Source organism: Phyllobates terribilis, unplaced genomic scaffold (genome assembly GCF_046119375.1).
Source record: "Phyllobates terribilis strain yellow unplaced genomic scaffold, ASM4611937v1 Scaffold_5__5_contigs__length_657084704, whole genome shotgun sequence".
NCBI lineage: Eukaryota > Metazoa > Chordata > Amphibia > Anura > Dendrobatidae > Phyllobates > Phyllobates terribilis.
The window spans coordinates 5,570,259-5,576,264 of NW_027362765.1; positions in this window are offsets into that span (position 1 = coordinate 5,570,259).

The window sequence follows — 6,006 nt, forward strand, 5'->3', positions numbered from 1 at the left end:
CCATGGTTCCCACGACAGCTTCAGCTCTGCTACATCGAGATGACTGGCTGGACCGCAGCAGAACGCTGCCATCCAGTCTGTCATCCCGCAGACACTGAGAAGCGCAGGCTTGCTTGCGCTCCACAGTGTCTCTCTGTGAGGGCATCCAGATGAGCCGAGTTAATGTCCAATGAACTCGGCTCACCTCATGCACGTCACTGACAGCGTGGGAAAATTCTCCTGCACTCAGCGCTTCAGCGTGGGAGAATTCTCACACTGAAGCGCTGAGTGCAAGAGAATTCTCCCACGCTGTCAGTGACGTGCAGGAGGTGAGCTGAGTTCATTGGACATGAGCTCACCTTATGCACGTCACTGACAGCGTGGGAAAATTCTCCTGCACTCAGCGCTTCAGCGTGGGAGAATTCTCACGCTGAAGCGCTGAGTGCAGGAGAATTCTCCCACGCTGTCAGTGACGTGCAGGAGGTGAGCTGAGTTCATTGGACATGAGCTCACCTTATGCACGTCACTGACAGCGTGGGAGAATTCTCCTGCACTCACCGCTTCAGCGTGAGAATTTTCCCACGCTGTCAGTGACGTGCATGAGGTGAGCCGAGTTCATTGGACATGAACTCGGCTCATCTGGATGTCGTCACAGAGAGACGCTGAGCAGCGCAAGCAAGCCTGCGCTTCTCAGTGTCTGCGGGATGAGAGGCTGGATGGCAGCGTTCTGCTGCGGTCCAGCCTGTCATCTCGATGTAGCAGAGCTGAAGCTGTCGTGGGAACCATGGAAAGGTAAGGATGATGTTGCTTTATTATTTTTCTTTTATTTCAGGAGATCGTTGGCTTCAGCTGGAATGGGCGTGACGGTAAGTATGGTTTAATTTAGAACAATAAAGGATTGTGTCTTTATTTCAATTAAAGGACTTTATTCTGGGTGTTTGTGTTTTTTTTAACTTTGACTATGGGGTTAGTAATGGGGGTGTCTTATAGACGCCTCTCCATTACTAACCTGGGCTTGATGTCAGCTGGCATTATAAGCTGACATCAACCCCAACCCTATTACCCCCTGCCACCGCACCAGGGCAGCGTGGAAGAGCGAGGCTAAGTGCCAGAATTGGCGCATCCTATGAATGCGCCATTTCTGGGGCGGCTGACGGCTGGTGTTTCTAGCCTGGGAGGGGGCCAATATTCATGGCTCCCTTCCTGGGCTATTAATATCAGCCCCCAGCTGTCTGCCTAGCCTTTGCTAGCTATTAAATTAAGGGGGACCCCACGTCATCTTTTTGGGGGGGTCCCCCATTTTAATAGCTAGTAAAGGCTATGTATTCAGCTGGGGGCTGATATTAGTAGCCTGGGAAGCTCCGTGGGTATTACCCCCTTCCCAGGCTTCAAACATCTGCCCCAGCCGTCTGCTTAACCTCCGCTAGAGCCTAAAATTAAGGGGAACCCCACGCCAATTTTTTTAATAATAAATCCTTTATTTTAACACTAAATGACAAGTACAGTAATCAACACTATCACTGTACTTCATATATATGTGACTGACATGTTTCTATCTATCTAATCTATGTGTGAAGCTCTATTCTGTCTGTTATAAATTGTCGGGTACCGCTGCTGAATTGCCGGCTGGCTTTTTTAAAGAGACGGTGCATGAAAACACTATTATTTTTTTTGATAAATCCTTTACGCTAAATGACAAGTACAGTAAGCAACACTGTCACTGTACTTCTTATATATGTGGCTGACATGTTTCTATCTATCTAATCTATGTGTGATGCTCTATTCTTTCTGTTATAAATTGTCGGGTACCGCTGCTGAATTGCCGGCCGGCTTTTTTAAAGAGACGGTGCATGAAAACACTATTATTTTTTTTGATAAATCCTTTACACTAAATGACAAGTACAGTAAGCAGCACTTTCACTGTACTTCGTATATATGTGGCTGACATGTTTCTATCTATCTAATCTACGTGTGAAGCTCTATTCTTTTGGTTCTAAATTGTCGGGTACAGGTGTATGCCGCTGCTGAATTGCCGGCTTTTCATGTTTCACTGTGAGCACTGTTCCCATCGATTTGGGCAATCACTGTAATGCCACAACCACCATGGCTGTGGCATTACAGTGAGTGGCAGACAATCCCTGCATGATTGGTGTTCTAAATAGCGCCAGACATGCAGGACACGCTTTTGGTGCACGAACAGTTATCGAACATAACCTCGAACAGCCGAATTTTTTGCAAATCGTTCGGGTTCGTCGAACAACTCGAACACCGCCCAAAACAGCTCGAATTTGAGATTGGCGAACAGTTCTAGTCGAACACCGCTCATCTCTACTCATCAGACCAAAGCACAGATTTCCACTGGTCTAATGTCCATTCCTTGTGTTCTTTAGCCCAAACAAGTCTCTTCTGCTTGTTGCCTGTCCTTACAAGGAATTATATCATCGTACACTCGTAGATTTAGTTGCAGTGTTCATTTATTAATATAGGCATAACATCAAACCAGTATCATGTAGTGGCGACAGTAAGTAGACGTTTCGGCCTAATCCAGGCCTTATTCATTAAGTCGCGCTACTTATATAGGTTGAGATGTGGATATGTGCCGGAAGGAATTTAGTGGAAGGATTATAAGAAATCCTAAATGACACTGTAATGGCAAGGGATGTGCATTAGAAACATGCCAGAGTCCCAAGTAGGAGGGGGAAGTTTTGAAGACCAGTACCTCATTCATATGCCTTGTGCTTAACAGCCTATAGGGGACTTCACTTATGGTGCGGTGCAGTGCTCCTGCGTTTCCGTTTGGTGCTGTGGTCCCAGGTATGGCCGTTCATATGGAGGCGGAGGACAGCGTGTCTAACTCCCTGTTGCCTGTCCTTAGCAGTGGTTTCCTAGCAGCTATTTTACCATGAAGACCTGCTGCACAAAGTCTCCTCTTAACAGTTGTTATAGAGATGTGTCTGCTGCTAGAACTCTGTGTGGCATTGACCTGGTCTCTAATCTGAGCTGCTGTTAACCTGCGATTTCTGAGGCTGGTGACTCGGATAAACTTATCCTCAGAAGCAGAGGTGACTCTTGGTCTTCCTTTCCTGGGCGGTCCTCATGTGAGCCAGTTTCTTTGTAGTGCTTGATGGTTTTTGCAACTGCACTTGGGGACACTTTCAAAGTTTGCCCAATTTTTCGGACTGACTGACCTTCACTTCTTAAAGTAATGATGGCCACTCGTTTTTCTTTACTTAGAATTTGTATTATGGCAAGAAAAAAGCAGCTAACTGTCTATTCAGTAGGACTATCAGCTGTGTATCCACCTGACTTCTGCACAACACAACTGATGGTCCCAACCTGAAATTCCACTTATTAAACCTGACAGGGCACACCTGTGAAGTGAAAACCATTTCCGGTGACTACATCTTGAAGCTCATCAAGAGAATGCCAAGAGTGTACAAAGCAGTTATCAAAGCAAAAGGTGGCTACTTTGAATAACCTAGAATATAAGACATATTTTCAGTTGTTTCACACTTTTTTGTTAAGTATATAATTCCACATGTGTTAATTCATAGTTTTGATGCCTTCAGTGTGAATGTACAATTTTCAAAGTCATGAAAATACAGAAAAATCTTTAAATGAGAAGGTGTGTCCAAACTTTTGGTCTGTACTGTATGTCCAGCCTCTGTTTGAAGACGTCCATTGAAGGAGAACTCACCACCTCTCGTGGCAGCCTGTTCCACTCATTGATCACCCTAACTGTCAAAAAGTTTTTTCTAATATCTAATCTGTGTCTCCTCCCATTCAGTTTCCTCCCATTGCTTCTAGTCTTTCCTTGTGCAAATGACAATAAAGATGATCCTTCTACAATGTGACAGCCCTTGAGATATTTGTAGACAGCTATTAAGTCTCCTCTCAGTCTTCTTTTTTGCAAGCTAAACATTCCCAAATCCTGTAACCATTCCTCATAGGACATGGTTTGCAGACCGGTCACCATTCTGGTCGCTCTTCTCTGAACTTGCTCCAGTTTGTCAATGTCTTTTTTAAAATGTGGTGCCCAAAACTGGACACAGTATTCCAGATGAGGTCTGACCAAAGAGGAGTAAAGTGCGATAATGACTTCACGTGATCTAGACTGTATGCTTCTGTTAATACATCCCAGAATTGTAATTGCCTTTTTTGCTGCTGCATCACACTGTTGACTCATGTTCAGTCTATGATCTATTAGTATACCTAAGTCTTTTTGTATTCTTGTTCTGCAAATATTGTTTGATACATAAGAATCTATTGGGAAAAGTAACAGATATTAGAACATAATGAGAAACCAACTTGCATAAAGGTGTGAAATGGTTAGACAAAGATTAATAATCAATAGCATGTAGATCAGGGAAAGGAAGGAGGATGAGAATAAGAACAAATTAGAAAGGAAGGATTGGTCTATGCCACAACGTATGGCTGAAAGCTCAAGAATCAACAGCAAGACCCATTTGGATTGATTTCTTCTTGTGTTTATGTTTGGATGTGTTTTGTATTATCTTTACAATAAAACCATTAAAATGTTAAAAAAATAATAATAATAATAATAATACTATGGGATACCATGAAGGCCTATGGTAGAGGAACACTTATAAGAGATATTATTAGATACAAAGCTAAAATTAAAGAATTCACACAAGATCTCCAAAATGGGGTACAACAGGCTGAGGTGCAATACACCCTAAACCCGTCAGATGGTAATGGGTGGGAGTAAGAGGCAGCTCAGAGATTATTTCATGATCACTTTATCTCTAAGGTGGAAAACAAGCAGTTCTTTACAAAGCAAAAATATTTTGAACAGGGGGAAAGTGTGAGGCATCTTCTCTCTACCGTAGATAAATCACAGGAGGGTCCATCTTATGTCACGGAAAATGGAGACACCACAACAGGAAACAATAATGTGCTAAATGCCTTTCATACTTACTATTCTAGTATTTATGAATCAAGATTTAGAGGAAATGAGGACGAACTTGGATTGTTTCTTGAGGATATAAAATTACCTAAGTTTAAAGAGGAAAGTAGCTCCTACCTAGGAAACCCACTGACAATGCCTGATCTTGAGGATACATTACAGTCCCTTGCCTATGAAAAGGCACCGGCTCTGATCGACTGCTATGTAAGAATATAAGGATCTCCTAATCCCTAAACTATTAGATACTTTTAATGAAGCTTTAGAATCTGGTCACATGCCAAAATCTATACTGTCATATCGTCCCATTTTTCTTCTATCGGTAGACACTAAAATTATTGCAAAGGCCCTGGCAAATAGATTATTTCACATTATTAGGTAGATTATTCATCAGGATCAATCAGGATTTATGCCAAACTTGTCCACAGCAATAAATTTACAAAGGCTTTTTTTGAATATTCAGAAATCAGATGTAATAATAGGACATAAAGCTATTCTTTCTTTCTTTCTCTCGATGCAGCTAAAGTATTCAATGGCGTAGAATGGAAATACCTGTGGGAGGTTCTGAAAAGGTTTGGGTGGGTCCCAAATTCCTATCATACATACAGGTTTTGTACTCTGTACCTCAGACTAAAATAAGAACTAACGGTCTCTTATCTGCTACAATCACGTTGGGGAGGGGCACACGGCAGGGATGCCCCCTGTATCCCCTCCTTTCCGCGATGGCCATTGAACTTGTGGCCTGTATGTTGAGTGCTAGTCCGGATATTGGAGGCTTTAAATATGGTATCTTAGATGAACGAGTTTCACTCTATGCTGACGATTTACTGATATATACAGGGTGGGCCATTTATTTGGATACACCTAAATTTAATGGGAATGGTTGGTGATATCAACCTCCTGTTTGTGGCACATTAGTATATGGGAGGGGGAAAACTTTTCCAGATGGGTGGTGACCATGGCGGCCAGTTTGAATTCTGCCATTTTGGATCCAACTTTATTTTTTTCAATGGGAAGAGGGTCATGTGACACATCAAACTTATTGATAATTTCATAAGAAAAACAATGGTGAGCTTGGTTTTAACATAACTTTATTCTTTCAT